General features: G+C 42.3%; 1 long non-coding RNA gene across 1 annotated transcript in view; it reads right to left on the bottom strand.

The window, feature by feature from the left end:
• Window positions 1-5411: 5411 nt before the first annotated feature.
• Window positions 5412-20976, bottom strand: part of LOC119144604 — a 36569-nt gene continuing 21004 nt past the window's right edge. The window contains exons 2-3 of the long non-coding RNA XR_005103171.1: window positions 7672-7773; window positions 5412-7003 (exon numbers count right to left, since the gene is read on the bottom strand). This is a non-coding gene — a long non-coding RNA (uncharacterized LOC119144604). The remainder of the gene's footprint in view (window positions 7004-7671; window positions 7774-20976) is intronic.

Consider the following 20976-nt stretch of genomic DNA (forward strand, 5'->3'; position numbering starts at 1 on the left):
AAACAGTATGACCAAATGTACTAAACAGCTTCACTCAGTTCGGCCTTGGCTCTGGATTTGAGAAGGTCCTGGCACCTGACATTTCTTTTCCAAAAATGTAGCTTGCTAAGAATATCCTCCCACTTCCCTGAGTTTCCTCATCCCTGAAAAAAACAACCGTGTCTCCAGTACATACATAAGTTATATTTAGTTCTGCATCAAACACATGAAGCACCTTGAAAAAAGTATAAGCAGGATACAAACCACTCTCTCCCAAGTCTCAGACCTAAGACATCTCTATTTATGTAGGCACAAGCTATCACAGCAACTTTTTTTTTTTTTTTTTTTTTTACTTTCTGAGATTTTAAAATTTTATTCAGGACTGACTTGCTAAAATTTCACTTTTCCACTGACTCATGTTGCAAACAGAAGCCAGCCATGTCAGAGGCAAGGCCTTCTACATACTGGGAAGCTCCATCCACACGTTCTGCCTGGCCTGGCTGGCTAGTGGCAAGTGGAGAGGGTCACCCACAGGAAGGGGACAAAACTCCAGCAATGAAATCCATCAGGCTGAGGTGGCAGCCAAATGTTGCAGACTTCGGTCTTAGTATTTGTTCTCCAGCCTTTTCAGTACCTTGCCTAACAGTAATAACTATGTGTGTGGAATACCCCTGGCACAGGAGAACAGGTGCACAGAGAACCTTTTTATGGAACCTTACTATTTCCATCAGAAATTGACTCAACACGTCAAGATGATTAAGTCAGTCATTCTAAATGATTTGACCGACAAATACTGACTCATAGAAAATGCCTGTTTTTCTCTGCATACTCTTACCCTGACCCTTGACACCTATCAACAAGTAATAAACTATTTTATTCCTGTTTTCATTTCAAAAAATGTCCCTTAGAGCATCGATTTAGATAGATTCATTTAGTCTTAGCATCACTCATAAGAAACACTTGGAGTAGGTACCTGACAGTAACTTTCTCTATGGCTTTAAAAGCTTCATTAACTAAGACTGGATTCAAGTCCTCATTTCAAAGCGGAGTCTCTTTTCCCTTTCAGATGTTCCCCCAGTTTATCAACTCTTACATCACTCCTAAGGGTTGGTTCTAAGTCAACAGCTTCATTTCCCAAGTCAAGTGGCAGTACGCTTGCCTATGCTGCTGTATGTGGGCAGATCGCCCTGGAAAGCCCTGTAATTAAGAGTTTAGACAAGAACTTGGCAATAAATTGTCCGTGAATACCGAACACTCGCATGCAGGAACAGAGGGAGAAAGCACTTTGCAAACAATAGGATTGAAAGAAATAAACACTCACAGCATTTGTGCCTATTTAAATGGGCAGATGGAGCTGTTTGGGCCTATCAGGTCAGTAATCCACAAACTAAGAAGGATTTATGTGATAGACCATAACGACTTAAATCCACTTTAAGAAGGAGGGTTGCAATAACTTGGAACAACGTTCAGTATATTCAGGGGAGCTGCTGCGGTAAATAACAACGAGGCTTTTTGAATTAGCACAGTTATTTAAAAATCAACCGTACAGGTGAAATAACAGGGTTTTTAAACGCCTTTGTTCCGCTGATCTTCAAACTACCAAAGCTTTAATAGCAAATGTCACAACAGTGAGTCAGAGGCAGGCTGGCAGCGCAGCCCGTCCCCGGGGAGCGGTGCAGGGACAAACCTCCCTGCTCTTCCTCGCTGGAGGAAACCTCATCTGCAGCCTCGGGATGCAGCGGGAAGGCGCGTGCTGTGGGTACAGCACGTGTCAGGGTTTTTTTTTTTTTCCTTTGTTGACCTCTAAGCAGCCCCTAACCTCCCGGAGGCTCTCTCCTGCCATGGGGCATGGTGAGCCCAGCCTGAATGGGGCTGCCCAGCTGCAGCTGGAGCCCTGCTGATTCCCCAGGGATGGATGGGGCAATGGTCTCCACCTGGTCAGGGTGGGTTGCCCTTAGCCAGTTGGGTATAGGTGCAGGGCAGGTAGGGTTTCTGAAGAGTTTCCTTGTTTGCTAACTTGATCTTGGGTTAGGAAAAGGTGTGACAGGTATTTCATGTCTCCTTTTCTGAGCAAGCAGGAGTTGAGTTTCTTGGGTACATCATGAAGCTGATTTAATGAGGTAGGTGAGCATCTATTTTATTGCTGCATATGGGAGTGAGTCTACAAATAGCAGCAAATATGAGTTAATGCTCTCTTCTATCTTGCCGGGTAGTAATAGATTTCTGTATTGTCCTCTCCTTTAAAGAGTCTTACCTATTTCCAGATTCTTGACTCTGGCCTCCTTAGAGTTTACTACTCCTTCCCTCAAATTTCCTTACGTTTCCACCCCCCCCCCCCTTTTTTTTTTCCTTTTAACTACCTAAATATTGGAAAACTTCTGTACTGCAGTCTTAGCAACAGTAGTTTCCTTTCTTTTTCTGGCCATGCAATAGTTTAGAAATATTTCATTATGCCTCTGTCTGTCAATATTGGTACAAGGCATTAGAACAGCTTTTCATTAGCTAGAGAAGCTATGGCCTCGTACAAGTTAATAAGAGATGTATTTGATGGTATTTAGCAGCTAGGATGGGTAGGAGGAATACAACCAACGCTTGCTACGGAGAGCAGTTCCCCTCGTGAGGAGGGGTGGGCACACTCTCCAGCATCCCTTTGGTCACACCAGCTCATCGCAGCTTTCAACCCAGTGAGCAAAGCTCAAGGTATTTTTCCTCTTGCTGGTGAGGAGAGTCAACTGAGTGATGCTGAGGCACTTGGATACTCTGGATACAGGTGTCCTATTGAAACTGATACACAAATACAGAATAAAGACAAAAGCCCCAGGGAATGCTGTGAGCTGCTCCCCAGCATGTCCCTGGATGCATGCATATTGCACCTTTTCTAGTCAAGAGCTGTTCTTGCCTGCAGCCCGGGAAAATACGTGGTTAAACGCACTGATCTACAGTTTTCTCTTTGTTGCTTTCAAGAAGTTCAAAAGACTTACACCCACCAGCAGCAGAAATTGGTGGGAGCTGAACAAAGGAAGAGTGCTAGGAGTTTGTTAACTTAACTGCTTGTGGTTGGTTCTGCCTGCTTGTTCCCCTGATGTGTGAAATGTATGCGTATGTATAAAATGTGAGCAGCTTGAAATGTTGGTGAGTTTGGGATTTTTTTAATTGAAATGTGTTTGGTTTTTGTTTTTTAATATATGTATGTAGAAATGGGGTCTAGTCTGTTGCAAAATGTGTTTGCACTACAGAAAAATGAAGAACTGGACTTCAGTGTGAATTTGATTGCTTCAATATTTGTATAGAGTAAAACTGGAGGGGGAAGAGGGAATAATGGTAATTTAATTGGTCAGGTGATTTCTGTGAGAATAATATCCCTTCTCTTAACATTCTTCCTGTTGTTTTTTTTACTCAGTCCTTGCTTCTGTGTCTTTAAATCAGCAAGTAATACCTGTTTGGGAAGACAGGAGGGGAAAAACCCTCTGGGTGCTCAAGAGAACTCACATTATTTCCAAACACGGAAGGTTTGTAGATCTTGCTTTATTTTTTCTCTCTGATCAAAAGGTCAGGATCAGCATCTTTGGAACTTATGAAATTTCTTCTCCACTTCTAAAACACTGTCATTCCATTTTTCCACTGAGCAATGAAGAAAAATCCTACTTAGAAAATCTGAAGAGGAGAAAGGAGGCTTGAGGAGGTCTTGCTAAGCTTAGCAGTTCAGCGTACTTGGCATTCATGGTTATTCAGTGCAGAACCTGAAAAGGTACTTAACTTAGTCTCAGAATTAAGGGCATGTTTAAATATTCTTTTAAATCGGTCCAGGATTACAGCTGAATGTGAAGAAGAGTTTCATGATTTGCTGACAGCCATAGGAAAATAAAGAAGTCATTTTGATTTGAGCCAATGAATATTTAAACAAAAATTCACAGAATAAAGAACTAACAAGGATCACTTGTGGTAAATAATTGTCTTGATTGGTCTGAAAGAATGTGGGTTTTTATCAATTTGGGCTTTCTGAAGAGTTTTAAAATACATTTTGAAAGTAATTTTAAATGGAAAGGTTTTTTTGTGCTTGAAAAGCGAAATACATCACTACCAAAATTGTCAAAGTACAATATTTTTCCTTTTTCAGGTTTGCTTGTCATGCACTCCCAGCCCAACAACAACTGTTTCAAAGAACAGACACTGGTAAAACTGACCCAGATCCAAAACATATTTCTGTAAGTCTGTATAGAATCTTTCTCATTTGATGTTTCGGCCAAGTACTTTGTCCAGCTATGATCTGTATGTCGCAGGACACATTAATAACACTTTACCTCTATAACCCACTGCCCTCCATAATCCTTCAGATGTCAGGGTATATGCTGGCTCAGCGAGGTTATCCCCCACAAACGGATAACTCGCGGGTGAGCAGCGGCAAGATAGGCAGTGTGTCGGTGTCAGCAGTAAGATATCAGTCCGTGATGGCATGGCGAGCAAAGGTTTAAATGGAGCTATTTGTCACGTACTAATGCAGTGATGAACACAGAAGTCTGGATAAAGCTGGCGGTCGGATTTCTGATATGTACAAAGGGTACATGTTCGCTAACTGTGGGAGACTGAGCATCACTGTGCAGGCAAAAGTACCTTGTGATGAGGTCAGCTAGAAGAAGCAATAGCAGAAATACCGAGTTCTCAGGGGAAATCCTGACCCCATTGAACCAGCTGGGAACTCTGCAATATGAGGTACTCCACTGCCGCCTTCCTTGCGATGAGAGTCAGGCTAGTTCCGGGGTTGTGAGCCTGAGCCTGCCTCCCAGCTGCACACCAAGTAGGAACGCACCGGGGCACGTGTTTAATTTTCTTCTTTGCCTGCCCCATGCATAGGGCTGTTTCACACAGAAGCCCAGCTATGAGGGATGTCAAACCCTGTCTGGGTGACCAGGAGGTCCAAATGTTAGGATATGCCCTAGCAGAATGTCATCTTCCCAGTGGGAAGGAGTGGATGCAGACTGGAGGAACCCCATGTCCCTCCTTCCTGCCCTCGTGCAGGTTCCCCCAGGTAGTCTATTGGCAAGTCTTTTACAATAACAGATCAACAGCAAGGAAATCGACTCATGTTGATTTTTTCACGTTGTGTGAATGCATTCAAAGTTTCCATATATAAGGGACAGATTATTTTAATCATGAAACTTTAAGCTGCTATTTATAACAACTAGAGCTAGCTACATCTGGTGCCCCTGAGCTCAGCCCCTTCACGCAAGGGTTAGTGTCTTTACTTGCTGCAGATCAGTGTGATATCCATACCCTCAGAGCCAATGGCTCTGGCACATCATGAGTCCCTCAAGCCCAGATTGTGGGCATCTACAATTTAACCTGAGTATGCAAAGGTCTTAAAAGAATATAAGCAATGGAGAGGAAAAGAGGAAAACAACTGGGGAAAATTGACTTTAGGTGTTTTATCTTACCAGAAGATTTCTTTTTTTTTTTTTTTTTTTCTCCCAGCATGTCATGGGGACAAGGTGATACAAGTTCCCTTCAGCCTTCACTAGTTGAACCTCTATGACAATCTACTTGGCTTTTTAGCATATTGTTTGTGGACCCTTTGCATAGCTGCTGGAGTTGTTTTAGTTTCCAAACCGACCAAAGAAATTGTAGCAGCTTGGTGGGAACCCAGAAATAGGCTTTCCGCATCTGAGAACTCAGATTTTATCCCAAATTGACCTGGGGGTGTTTATCAGTGGGTAGCTGATATTTACCAAGTATTTCAGGCTTTGCCTGTGTCTTTTAATTAAATCAAACCAACATAGTCATACAATCAGGTCATACATCATAAAAACCAGGTCACCATACACTACTCATAAATTATCATAAAGCATCTGTCACACGCTTAATCTGCTTTTGAAAGTGGGGGCTGCCTTTGCTTAAGCCTGTATCTTAAGCTACTGCTTTAGCCCCCTGTTTGGCAGTGCTTGATCGGAGGGCAAGATTACTTGTGCTTATTGTGCAACATTCAGTGTAGAAGCAGCTGACTCATTATCAAACAGCATCTCTAAACAGGGTGTTTACAGCTTTTAACATTGGTGCAGAAAAGCTAGGAGCTGTGCTAGTGGTCCTTCACATAGAATAATATTTATTCCGAAAGTTAAGAGGGAGTAGAATTGTTTACTTGTTTTGAGATAGGGGAAAAGGTTACTTTGAGGTATGCAGAGTGTGTTAAATGAAAAAAAAAAAGTTTTGAAGAATTAGCAGAGGTGGGGATTAAGGATAATTGCTCACTCTTTTGTCTGCAATTGTCACGTAGCATTTTAGGGCATGGAAGTCTGAGCATTACTGGATTCAGCACATCTCCCTCTATCTCAAACTAAATTGTAGAATGTCCCTCTTCACTTCAGCTGCTGCAGTCACGGTAAAGATACCGTGCTTTATGCTGCATGCACTGTGAAGGGGAGGAAGACATAGTAAAACTCACGTGTCTGTTGACCTCTTGCCTCTGTACTTGCATGAGCTACCAAATCCTTGGAGATAGGTAGCTGCAGAATATAGTACACCAGTTCTTTCTCCTCCTATGTCAAGTGAGGGAATAGAATAACAAAGCCTCAAACTTGCCTGTCAGTGCATGGCTCCTGGAATGGCTGCAGGAAGGGGGTAATGACTGAGAAGGTCACTGTTGAGAAAAATGCCTTTGATAATGTCTCTTGTTCTGAACAGTCTAGCCCAGACCTATCAGACAGACATTAGAGTATTGTATTTCATGTAAGGAGCAGAATATCTGCCTCAGTCAGGACTATTCTGGTTGAGCCTTCATCATGAGCATCTGCCCAGCACCACTAACAACAAGAGAACAACAGTCTGACCACGCCAATTTGTCTTTTGCATGTCTCCATGAGGATAAAGGGACAATTGATCTTAAAGGTGTCTGTACAGGATTCTTCTTTAGTGTGCTGAACGGTGTCTATCAATAGAGGATCTGTCCTTTCTGGTAAATGGCAATATCACTTTCACTTCATATCATCTTCATTGTCCAGGCCTGGTTCCCTCGAGGACGTACCTTACCGTTCTGCAACAAAGCAAACCAGAATTGAGAATTGCTGTGTTCACCGTAATGCTTCTTGTGCTCAAATAATATCCTGCTTTATTAGTGGAAAGAGCAGGCAACCAGCTTCCACAGGGGCTGTGACAATGGACCTGTCAGTCACCTCAAAATTTTAGCTCTGCGAAAACGAAATGGGTTTGTTCAAATCTTCTAGGGACTTCTTTCTCTGCAGTTGCATATATTTGCATAGTGATTCACAGATGAGTGCATGCCAATAGCCACTTCTGTGAACAGATGTTGACAGAAGTATCAACAGAAGTATCAGAGTTACGAGAACAAGTATGTCTTTTTGCATGCACAGAGAAATGCATAATCTAGTGGTATGCTGGAAATTTCAGTTAGCTCTGCCTTCCAACACGTGTATCAAGTCACTGCATGCTAATCAGCCTTTGCAGAAGGGTTGATGCTTCTCAGTAATATTAAGCAAGAATTTAGAATAAGAAGGGGAGAACCAGAAGAGTTGCTCTGCAGTAATATTGGTAATAGAGACACTGTATGCGTACTTTATGACATCTTATTAAAAAAAAAAGCAACATTCAATTTAAAATGGTGTATTTGTCAAACAGTGCAGTGATTGAATATGTTCTTAGTCATTACCATAACAATAATGTAGCAAATATTGAAAAAATTACCCAAAACTTCAAACATTTGGTATGAGTTATTTCAGTAACAGGTCTGAAGGAAACCACTTGGATATAAGTCTCCCTCACACGTTGCTGTTATCAAGGTGAAGCCTACGAAACAGGGACATTAAGCTGAGAGCTGTCATAGACCAGCATGACATAGTGGAAAAAAGAACAAGTTTTGAATAGTGTCTCAGCTTCCTTTATGCAGCAAAAATACCTGTTACCAAAAAAGTATGGATAACATATTTTGCTGATGACAGAAGCAAAGGAGGCTTTTATAAATGGCAATACGTTTGCAGATACTAATACATTTTTCAGACCAAAATGCAATTAAGCAGTATGCAGCCCAAACTCAGAGTCAGGGAAGTGAAATGCATATAATTCTCTGGTTCTGGTCCTGCTCTGTTATTCTGAAGCAAGTCAACAGTGCTTTCCAGTAACAGATCAGTTTCTACAACTAAATACAATATCTCAGATGTGCTTAAACCACAGACTTCTTTTTTTCCAGGGTTCTGTTGTGATTAACATGGACTTTATCCACTTTTACCTTACGCTTTCATTGCTGTTTTCTCTCAGGTTATACATAACTAGCGTTCTTTGAACTTTGTTTCTGTTTCATCAGAATATGAGATCCTGGGAAATTGTTTTTTTTTCCTTTTTAATACTCTTCATAATGCTTTTGATTTGTGCCCAAGAAATAAAATTTTCCATTGCTAGAGACAGTCTAGTAACACTTTCTTCTTCTTTTTAACATGGCAAATCATCTGAAGCAGACCCTTACCCATCTGGAACTCTCCTTTTATTGCAGACTGGAAGCAGGTGGCTTGATAAGAGCATGCTAAAAAGGAAGCAGAAGGGCAACAGGACAAGGAGTGGGGGATAAGATAGTCAGTTCTTGAAGATTTGTACTTAAAAAGTCAGGTCCAGAAGTCCTGTCCTGAAGGTTAATTTAACTACTCCAAACATATACTGAGAGTTACCAGCAGAGACTAGCTTTTGCTAATGGCTTTTAGATATGTTCTTGGTTTTTTTTTAATGCCAAAATGGGTTTCCACATGACTCTGAATACTTGTCTGAAGTTTTGTTCCAATTTGCCAACCCTGATATTTTAGAGTTAGGAAGGAAGGAGGCTTACACAGTCACACAAAATTCTCATGTTGAAAATCCAGTTATGGTTTGTTTGGGGTTTTTTCCCCGCATTACTAAAATGCTAGGGCCCACTTACAAATATGCTAGCTGTGGATGAACAACATATTTCCCTACATGTCATAGCTAAAGCCAAAAAGCAGAGTGAATTGCTACTTCACTGGAGTCCTCCTAGGGGCCTGCCTAAAGAGGGGAATCAGCTCGTGTGCAGGAAAATGCTGCCTACGTTCACATAAATCATTGTGTATCTGCGAGACACCGTATCTGAAAGGGCATGTGAATTCCCTTGCGGTTCTACTAGCTCGGGAGATCTCTTGTGTTTCCTACTTACAGACACAAGAACAGGGCTAAAGGTCTCCTCTCTGGTCCTTTATTAAGGGCATTTTTTATGATTCCGATCTATTTTGTTTGCTCCAAATCTTACCAGAAGTCCCATTTTACAAAAAGTTTATCAGCCTAATTATTTCACAGCATCCCTCTCCATTTCGAAAAATTTCAGCATGAGTAATTTCTGTCAATTTTTATGCAAGAATTTCTCACAGGTTGAAATTTTTATTTTAGTGACTTTGACCTCTTTCAGAAATGCAAACTTCCCTTGGCGTGGCTGTTGAAATAGAACTACTAACATTAGATTCAAGCCCATGTTCTTGCTGTTTTCAATCTCCTTCCTGTATCTGAAAATAATAAAATTGAAATTAGCCAGAGATTTTGCAAAATCCCTCTTTCAACATGATAGTTTGTATTAGTGAGGCCCTTACCACCATTTAGTGCAACACCTGAATAAACCCTAAGTACCTTGATTTTCTTCAGGTCTCTCCGTGGGTTGCCACCTCAGTAAGATGCTGACAGGCTTTGATACCATTTACGTGCTTACAGTCGGCACAGGCACCAAAAAAAAAAAAATCTTTTTAATTATATAGGCGGCACCTCATTATTTCCTAGAAATGTTATACTGTGAATTCTCTTTTTTGTGAGATGCTCATGGGTGAGTGTGGCATAGGCTTGAAGCAGAATCCCAAAAACCGAATAAGTGGCCATGTCTGCTGCTGCCATTTACTGAACCACAGTGATCCTGTTCCACAATATCGCGTTAGTTCTACCAGGCTTTATAGGGCTGACTATCGTACGCGGCACCAAGCGCTGCGATGGACAGATACGCTAGGCTGATGAGCAAAACCACAGACCAGTGCTCAGCAAAACATATTTGGACTGAGGATGAAAACTTTTATATCTTTAAGTTTTTCGAGTTGCGATACCTTGTTTTGCCAGGTCTCTCAGAATTATTCTGTATTTTAGTATATTCAAAATGCAGCAGCCTGCATCCTTACAGGCATGTAACTAGCTTTACTTTCCCTATTTCATTTACGTGTACCAAGTGCCAATTCAGTTTAAGTCATTTTTCCAGTCTTTATAGTAGAGATTTGGACAGTATAACTGTATCTAGAGATAGAGGGCTATTTCTCTGACCCATCCACACAGTAGATGAAGTGAGTTTCCTTAAGAGACGGCAAAATAAGTGTCTGAGTCTCCAAAATACAAAAAAAAGCTAGAAGGAAAACAAGACAGAGTACAGAGGAAAACTGGTTTGAGGGACAGCTTGGGCCTTCTTCCATAAACGTAGTCCGGATTTTATCAGGGATTTCTGAGAAGTACAAGGACAATAACTTACCTGTAGATTTTTCATCTCTGTTGTTTCTGGTTATCATCTTTAGCAATTGTGCTCTGCTAAGTAGAGGACTGAACAGTAAAGCATAGAGCAAAAGTCATCTTAAAACTTGTTGAAGAAGCTAAAATACGAAAAGGATACTTTGAAGTACAGTGAGTCTGAGCTGAAGTGATATTTAATTGATTCTACTAAAAATAAGCATGTGTGTGTAGCTATTCAATATTTTTAACTGATAGAAATGCAAGTTTTTCAAAATTCTGGTTTCTGGAATTATTTCACTGATTAACCTCCCTTCCTTTATAATAAAAATAAAATCACTTTTTGGCAGGGTTCTCTAGCCAATTCACAAGTCTATTTAAGTCTGCTTCCCAAAGTTTTATTTTTGTACCCTATTCGTCAGCAGCTAATGAGCAGTGCAAAGTATCAGTTGCTGGAGCATGTGGTTTGAGCAGCACTGGACTTGCTGCACACCGATTACTAAATCAGAAGTTCGTTGGTAAAGCTCCGGGAAGCAGCTGAAACTTGTTTCGGAGCATTGCTGGAATCACTTCCATGTGTTAGCCTATGAATTAAATAAGGTATCATTATTCTTTCTTCAGGTTTGTTTTAAAAAAAGATAAAAAATCCTCAGACGTTTACATCATTACATCAATGATAGTGAAAAATTAACAAGCTGATTAAAACTCTAATCTTTTATGGTCTTTTGGGTTTGGTTTTTTTTTTTCCTTTTTTAAAAGAGCACTTAAAAGCTCCATGTTTATAGGGCTGTACGCACACAGGAAAAAAAGTGGACCAGCCACAAGAGTTGACAATTAAATATAAGAGGCAAAAGGTGACAATAAGAAACAGGAAGCACTGACAGTATCACATAGATTTTTTCGTTTTGTTAAGACTACTGCTAAGGTAGCCAAGTTTGTTTTTCTTTTTTTTTTTTCTTTTCTTTTTCTTTTTTTGTTAAGAAAGCAAGGATGTAAGGATGGATGAAAAACAGGACAATGAGGTAACTGAAGGGGGAGATTGGTGAAAGCAGAAAACTTGCCTGACAATCTTACAGTGCAATAATGGAAAAAGCAATATATTTGAAGGAAATAAACTAGTCAAGCATCTATTATTCTAAGCACCTAAGTACAGTCTTAAATTCATCCCTGCTCTGCGGAACAGTGGAAGTAGACAGGACTGAAGCACAGCCTTATACTTGAGTGCTGTACTGAATAAGAGTTCTGCTGAAGTTTGTGCAAATCTATCATCCAATTGCCACTCCATCCTATGCAGTACTCCTGCCCAAGCCTAGGACTATTAAAGAATTCCCTTTAAATAAAGGGAATAGCATTTTGCCTATTACAATCCAAGTAGTGCTTTAGGCTAGGTAAATACTTCCTAGTTCTTAACGTGATATTTAAGACTGTAATTCCCATTTCACACTCTATAATTTAGGTATTAATCTTTGACTCATCCTTGACATTCTACTTTACACCTACAAGTACTTTGGTGCATAGTGCATTTTGGAATCTAACAAAATTAGATATACTGCACTTTGCCAGAGAATGACTAGAGAAGAAGAGTACTTTTTTCCTAAGCTAGCTGGGTAAAAAGCATACTTCTGCAGCTTTAGCAAGTCCATGTGTGCCAGGGCAGCTATTTCACCATTTCACAGGGGTCTACATCCACTGAAGATGCAACAAACTGCAGAAAGGAGAACAGTTTTAACGTACCATGTAAATTTATTTTACAGACTTTTCTATATGTGTGTGCATCTCTGTGTATGTATGTACTCCATGGGAGCTGCTCTGCTTTATATATTTTGTGAATGGTCTCTCCATCCTACCCAGTTCCTAGGGGCCACACCTCTCCAATTAGTTACTTGAATCTGTATTTCAGGATCTCTTCCGATATTTCACAGCCTTATTTAGTGACTTCCAAGACATCAATCAGACAGAATTGTCTAGCTTCTATTTTACTTTCCCAAGTTAGATTGTGTACATGTTAGTGGAAACGCAAGACACTTAAATGCTGTGTAGCGCATCAACAGCATCTAGTTTGGGAGCCAGAAGCTGACGATGGCTGCCTCCTAATGATGTGTCTCTTGGTGCCACTGCTCCCTTTGTAGCATCTTTTCAGACACCCTGCCTGGCACCCACGTCATGGCTGCCAACCCCTGCTCTAAAGCAGGAGCTGATGTATGGCAGAGATCAAGACGTGAAAGGCAATGTCCTGCCTGCAACTGGGGTGCCGCTCTGTGTGCTGGAGCTGGAACAGCTATGTCCTGGAGGAAATTGCTTTCTCTGCTGTTCATGCTGCTTGCCTTCAGCTTGATGTATATTTTTGCCACTTCTTATCATCAAAAATTAGTATCCTCAGTCTCACATGGTTGAGTCTTTGTGCATGGAGGAGTAATAGAAACTGAAAATTTGCAGAAAGGACAAAATGTGTGGCAGAAAAAAAAAAAGAAGAATCCCCCAAGAGCAGCAGCAATGAAGGAAGTCTTGGGAAGGGGGGGAAATTGCACATGGTCACCTAAGGAAGAAGTAATGGTGTGGTTATACCTCCTCAGTGAAATGTAGGAAGGACTTGTGTATTGTGCCTGTGAGTTAAAGCAATGGCAAGACACAGCAGGCCTGCCCTGGTGTCCCACTGATGGTAACAATGGTCTGTCCCCTCCTTGTGCTTGCTTTGTTATTCCCCTGTTTTCTTTCAAGGAGCAAGGAGGCCCTTTTTCCGGCAGCTTTTGCTGCTTATTTCAGTGAGAAAATATTTATATGGTAAATCCTTTCAGGCAGGGATTATTTCTTCGTTGGCTGCCACAGTGGGACTTTTGAGCTATGACTACAGGCATTAGGGACTCAGAAAGGCAAATTATGAAGAAGAAGAATAGTAGTGGCATAATGCAAATTGTGAATGATTTATTTCCTGAAGATTGTTTAAAGCAGACATTCATAGGGCTTAGCTAAATCTTCAGCAAAATCCAGATCCGCAACCATTTGAGGAACAAAATGCAGGCGGGATGGAGCTGTCCCTTCTAATCACAGTAGAAGGAATCCATTTGGCTAATTACGTATCGGATATATGATCTTTTCATCCTCAGGTCATGAGTGGGCTCCTCACGGCAGCTCTAGGTTTAGGCAAGGCAGAGCTGCACAGCGACGCAGGCTGCTGGGGAGGAAGGGAGCATTACAACAGCAGTGGCTACAGGGCTCTTTGCCAGAGTCCTGGTTTGGCTGTTTACTTTGCCAAGCAGCTATTGTCAGGGAGTTTCAGTCCCTCCCAGAAGCAGCAGTTGCTGCCCCAGCCCCTCCAGTTCCCCCAGCAGCAGTGGAGATGCAAGCGCAGGTTCTGCAGCAGAAGAGACCCAGCACCCGCGGGGCTTGCGGTGGCTGCTCTTGGGAGCAGCAGCGTTTGCTGGTGCCTTGCAAGGGGGTAGCTCAAGCCACTCTGCTCTTCCCTTGCCAAGTTTCAGCTTTTATCCTCCTCAGAGTATTTATTAGCCAGTCCAATCTGAATATCCATGGTCGTGACTACTCTGGAATAAATTACTCTTTTTTTTCTAGGGGGGAAGAGTGGGTCTTACCCTGTGATTGCCTGTCATCTCTGAGCCATCTTGTTCTTTTGGAGTCAGCTGCTGAATCTCAGACTCACCAGTGCCCTAGCCCAGCTTCAGTTGGTCAGTATAACTTAAAGGAACAAATCAAAGTGATACTGATAGACATCCTCCAAGAGAGAAGATGGCGAGAAGTCTGTAACTACATGACAAGAAATTATTTATTACAGAAATACACATGAGTTTTAAGACTAAAGAAGTCATGGATATGAAAATGGAAGGCCATCTTATTGGAATAGTAATGACAAATAGGTGCTTTTTTTAACCAATAATGACAATATGTGGCTTTGTCACAATTCTCCAGATAATTGGGAAGTCCAATGGATTATTAAATAAATTAACTAAACAGAATCCTTTTCTGAGGTGACAAAACTCAGTAGAAAACCTTTGCAGAAGACAGAGCTTGAAGAGCAGAATGCTTGAGAAGCTAGACAAATATTTATCGCAAGCATCTCAAATGTGTTTCTTCATTAAGAAGAAAATTATCAACTCTGTTCTTCAAAGGTTCTCACATTTCAGAATATCACGGTGGCTTTCCAGTCACCTACAGAGGACTACAATTCTCCCTTCAGCAAAGTAAGTGAATACATTATTTCTATGAGAGACATTCTAGTTACACCACCTTGCTCAATTATTCATGATATGCACCAGAGGAAAAGCGGGGGGGGGAAGTTCAATTTGCAGCAGAGGAATTGGGAGATTTTAAGAAAAGAAATTATAACCCTAAGGGTATTGTAACACTAGAAAGGCCCACCAGGGAGGTTGCTCTGTCTTTCCAGCGAGGTTTTAAAGTGTAGGTTAGAGAAACATCAGTGAAGAATGAGCTTGGTGAGGTACTTGCCTCAGTGTGCAGGTATTAGATAATTTCTTGAGGTCCCCTTCTGTCTTGTATTTCTGTGAATCTGTGCTGTTATTGTCATTTGCTATCCTTTTATTGATCTATCCCACTATGCTGTTTGTCATTTAGACTGCAGCTCTGCATTAAGTACTGCCTTCAACGTCTTTTTCCTTCTCCAGTAATCCTTTTCCTGGAGAGCATGCTACCTCTCTCTCTTATTAAACACATACTATTTGTGTTTTCCAGTCCTCACCTCCTCAGGCTTTTACAATTGTTTCCAGCAAATTGCATTTTCTCACAGGCTTTAGGCATTGAAAGGGAAATTACAGCCTAGGAGTGAAAGTTCATGTAACTAAAAAATGTTAATGTCTGCCAATATGCACTATTCACATGGGGTCAATCATTGGGCTTGCAGAAGACAGGTATAAAACACAGATTGATTTCAGCAGCGCCAGCATTTGGCTAAAGGAGCCTGTCACACAACAGAGAGCTGCCATAGATAGTGTCCAACCAGTCCCTTCGGTTAGGGACACTTTAATTTAGTCATACACCATATCCTGTTTTTAAGCCAAACCAAGTACAGCACATTCTCCCTTATTTCTACAGCCAGACAACTCACCCTCATTTGTTATGAGATCCACCAAAGTCTCCCTGTGGGCCATGGATGTTGAGCCACCACAGGGACAAACTTTTGAAGGAGGGGAAAAGGAGGAATCTTACCCTAGAGCTCATTTCTGCAGGCTCTTCATAAAAGCAGCTAGGAAAGCAAGACAGTATTTACTCTGAAGTAACCTCTGGGGTAATTGGTTCTGGTTGGCTACTGACTACATACAAAGTACCTCCTCAGGGGTCAGAACCTGGAGCAGGAGGGGTGGTGGTGGCCCAGTTTGAGCTCCAGTTGTTCTCCTGGTCCAGCCCTGATGAGAAATTTGTTGTTGGATGGTTTTGTGGAAGTTGTTCACAGAACTCTGTGACGAAGTATGTTTCCTTCATGTCTTGCTGGCAGAGGCCCTTTTCATCCCAGCACTAAACCATCCTGAATACCAAATTCTTGCCACAGTCAGTGAATTTCAGTTTAGGACCGGATTTAAACAGAGACTGGTTTTATCTGCATTCATTACACAGCTTGGACTGAGCTGCTTGTATTCCTGCACCTACACAAACAAGAAATACATGAAACGCCCCATATCACAGGGTTACAGACAGCTGGTTTATAGCATGCTGCAATATTCACCCCATACAGCAACTGTTTCCTCCTTCCTCCAGACTCTGCCCTACTCCTTTCTCCTTTTCGGCACGTTGCTATTTCCATCTACCACTTGTAATTCAGATAGAAAACTGAAGTTAGGAGGAATTGACCACACCTTTGCAAGTTGCATCCCTGAAATATCATCTATGTGGTTCCTTTGATGGAAATATACCTGGGTAGACCTCCACCTCGTTGAACCATGTTGGGAGGGTATAGGTACTTGCCAATGGTTTACGCCTGCTAGAGGACTAGCACAAGGAAGGTGTGAGAAATGATTTAGAGGAAGTAGCTGGCACTGTCTGGCTTCAGTCATGATTGTAATGGTGCTGTGCCCACTTACCTCCGCTGCAGAAGCTGAGTTTCCTTTGTACACTCCAAAAGAAATACTGTAAAAAACACTCCCCTAAGTTAGTTGCTACTTCTGTCTTTCTTGCCCATGCCAGGAAACTCTAAGAAGCACAAAATTCTGATTAACTTTTCATATTTTCTCTAAGCCTGCTATAAAGCTACTCGGCCTAGATTGTAGGTGATACCTGTCCGTGCTGACTGGTGATCGTTACAAGACCTCTTGTTTGCAGAGCCCCGTACTCTAATAAATGGCAGAGCTGCTCGTCTCTTGAGTTTAGTGAAGTGGATCCCTTTCACACTTGAAATCCCTACTTGAGATCCCTGGGAGACGTTCTGATAACCTGGGAGCTTCTTCTACTGTTATAACAATGACAGAGGTGTTGTATTGTCACACAGCTCTCCTCTTGCTTGTTTAGTTTCTGTATGTATATATATATAGACGTAAAAATATATATGTGGATTTATATGTTTACATACTACAAAAGATCTTTGTATATTTCTTTAAATCTGGCCTACTTGAAACTGAGATGCTTTTTGTGTATGTTTGACCATTACAAAGGGAGTAAGTGAAACAACTTATTTCCTAGTATGCTTGTATTTAATAATGCTTTGTACTACATGGTACTCAGCTTGGTTTGAGACATGTATAGATAAAAGGTGTAAGGAATGGAGAACACCAAGGCAGGTGATCTGGACAGCCAAACAGTAACAACTGTGTGTTCTCTGTTACAGAAGCTTCGTAACACAGAGCTGTAAGCCATGAATAATCTACATATCTCCCTTCTGAAAAGGAGATTAAAAAAATCCATACTACTTTTATCTTCTCATTATTTTTATTTTAATAGTTTAAGCCCCAAGTTCAAGCTGACTTTAAGTGACTTCTCAAGCTATAAGGGGTGAGGCAGGGGAGGGATTTCCAGAGACTGTCTCGTAGCTTTTGAAGTTCTTTTTACGACAGAGGCCATTGACTGAAGCCTGCAAATATATTAAATACTGCTATTTCTGCTGGTTTGATCATCAGTGCCCAGTTTCTTTCTTCCACCTTCTTTTCTGAAGACATTGTTAGCTTCAATACTGGGCATTCCAAGACTACAAATATGACCATTCAGAAAAGATACTTTGGGCCTTTGCTGATTTCCTCAACGGCTTTTTCAAAATCAATATTTTTTAATTGGTCACTTGAACTTTTTTTCAGTGACGTTGAACCTCTGATGCATGTCACTTCAGAAGCATTTTCCAAACATTGTAGGCGTCATGAAGCAATTTTAGCATAAAAAGAAGAGTATAACTAGAGATGGCGGGGGAGCAAATTACATTTTGTATATATAGTATTAAATGCTTCCATTAGTTGCCATAGGGATGGGCAGAAGTTGGTCTGAAATGACAGCTTTTCTGATGCTTGATGTGTTTAAAAAGAAAACGTTGAGGGGAGGGGTTTTTATTGTTATTATTACCCTGGGAGACTTTTATAGGGTAGGGGGAAATATTAAAGTCATATTTCTCAAAAAAATGCATTGGGCTTACATTAACAGGCCAGGCATCACCTTCACCTCCCTGTGGAGACACTGGCCTCTACTAAATACACATCTTTGTAGCTCCAGGGCTGTAATTCCGCAGCTGCTCTGAGCTTCACATTTCCTTCTGTTGTGCAACATGGGAGTTATCACCACAACCCCGCCTCCCGAGCAGTATCTGTGAATCTGCTGCAGCAGTAACCCAAGAAGAAACACGTCCTGCAATTATTGCTGTGCCCACCCCAATGACAACAGAACTGGTGAGACCTGGTTGTCAGGCCGGGCTCTTCTATTTGCTCACTTTAACATTCACTTGGCTTGAATATTTGTAGTGGCTTTTTGTGGCAAGGTTTTGGTTGCATGGGGGGCTACAGGGGTGGCTTCTGTGAGGAGCTGCCAGAAGCTTCCCCCGTGTGCAATGGAGCCAGTGCCAGCCGGCTCCAAGACGGACCCACCGCTGGCCAAGGCTGAGCCCATCAGTGATGGTGGTAGCGCCTCTGGGACAGCATGTTAAGAAGGAAAAAAAATCCAAAAATCTGTGCCAGTGGGAGAGAGGAGTGAGACTGTGAGAGCGACAGCCCTGCAGCCCCCCAGGCCAGGGCAGGAGGAGGCAGGGGGGCTCCAGGCGCTGGAGCAGAGGTTCCCCGGCAGCCCGCGGTGAAGCCCCTGGCTGGGCAGGCTGTGCCCCCAGCCCGGGGAGCCCCCGGGGGAGCAGATCCCCCCCCGCAGCCCGTGGGGACCCCACGCCGGAGCAGGGGGTGCCCGCAGGGGGCTGTGACCCGTGGGCAGCGGCGCTGGGGCAGCTCCTGGCAGGGCTGGTGGCCCCGTGGGCAGAGGAGCCCAGGCGGGAGCAGGGCTGCTGGCAGGGCTGGGGACCCCGCGGGGACCCCCTGGGGCCGGCTGGGCCTGAGGGGCTGCGGGACCCCCGCCGGGGCAGGGGGGGAAGGGCTGCAGCCCCTGGGAAGGGCTCACCTCAGAGCAGGGCGGGGGGGCTGTGTCTCCCGGGGGGGACCCACGCCAGGGCAGGGCCAGGGGTGAGGAGGAAGCAGCAGCAGAAACGAGGGATGAACTGACCGTAACCACCATTCTCCATTTCCCTGCACCACTCAGGGGGAGGAGGTAGAGAAATCGTGAATTAAGTTAAGCTCAGGAAGAAGGGAGGGGTGGGGGGAAAGTGTGTTTCTGATTTGAATGGTAATAAATTAAACTAACTTTCCCCAAGCGAAGTCTGTTCTGCCCGTGATGGTAATTGCTGAGCGATCTCCCTGTCCTTATCTCAACCCACAAACCTTTCGTTATATTTTCTGTCCCCTGTCTGGTTGAAGAAGGAAGTGATAGAACAGTTTCGGAGGGCACCTGGCATTCAGCCAGGGTCAAATCACTACAATATTGGAAAACAACGGAAAGCGAGCCCTGGATTTACAGTTCTGCTATGAGCTCCCATGCAATCACATCAATAAACTAAGATGTACGAGTAGTGTATCTCAGTATGTGATGTAAGCCTGAAGCCGTCCAATGTCAAAACCATCATTCATGCCAATCATGACCAGTGTAGGATGCTGGCTGTGTAGTCTGCTGGCATTCAGTCCCTGGAAATTTTGTGTGGATGGTATGTGCACCACACAAGGGAAAACTGCTGGTTGTGCTAACTAAAAAATGTAAATGGTTCAGAAATGACTACTACACAATATGCAAATCAAGAGGCTTAAGCTTATAATTTTCTGTGTTTCTGAAGGCAGTCCATAAAAGAAGGTTCTGCCCCGTCAGGAATAAAACTCAGGCACTGTATTTACTGAGTCTAGTCTAAATTCCATTGGAGTCCACTGGACTTTACATTGATTTTTTTCAGTAATTTTTAAACAAGCACCTGTGAAATGAATTTTTTTTAAAAAAAATCTAACTTCTAGGCTGTGCCACAAATGCCTTTTTTCTTCACTCTCTGGAAGACAGTGTTTTATTAAAATTACTTATCAGCCTGGGGGGCACTGAGCAAACACTGAATGTTATTTTGAGAGGACCACCCATAGACTGTGAAATGTCATTTGTCAGGGCAATTATTTGCAGTCTGCCTGTACACGTTGTTCTGTCAGTTCATGGGGATGCACCTCACTAATGTGACTGTAGTGCCTCTAACAATTAGTAAAACCTGAGCAACAAAAAGAAAACCAAACAAAAAAACAAAAACAAAAAACCAACAACTTTTCTTCTCAACAGGGTTGACTGAAAATAAGTGCAACCCACATAAAACACTGGACCTGTCCTTGGCTGATGATTTTTAGAAACTGTCTCCACTCTGGTGTTCTTTTAAAAGACCTGATCATCCATCAGGCTGAGGAAACTGGAGGTGAGGATCTGCATTAGCTGTTCCATGGTGGAATGCAAATTTGGTGTTAATCCTATGAATTCCTACTGAAGGTGCAAAGAGGTTTTGCTCAAAGGCAAGCAGAAATTCTTTGAAATCACGAACAACATGAAGAGTTTGAAGTACTCTCCTGAGCCTGCAGTGTATGGTGAAAAAGGAGGAGGATGTGGGCAGAAAGCAGGCATGTCTGAGGAGACAGGAGAACTAGTGTAGCCCCCATCATGCTAATGCAACACGTAGCTGCAATACATATTCCTCTTTTAGCCCATACTTTTGCTACCAGGCAGAAGTAACTTGACAGCTCTACAGTCTCACTATCATTAAGACAGAATTAGGTTCTTCTGGCTTGTTATCTTGCTTGTCATTTTTGACATGGCGTAGACCTGCAGGATCAAATTCTTCAAAAAAGTACAGAAAGCACAGCAGTATGTAGTTGTACATACTTACACATTTGAAATGCACAAAAAATCCGACTTGTGCACATAAAAAAACCTGTGTCCAAACTACATTAAAGGTGCATGCAAACCTTTCCATATAATATATATTCCATATAATAATTCCAGTAGGGAGGTACAGTCATATTGTCCAGGAAT

The sequence above is a fragment of the Falco rusticolus genome, chromosome 3 (assembly GCF_015220075.1).
Source record: "Falco rusticolus isolate bFalRus1 chromosome 3, bFalRus1.pri, whole genome shotgun sequence".
NCBI lineage: Eukaryota > Metazoa > Chordata > Aves > Falconiformes > Falconidae > Falco > Falco rusticolus.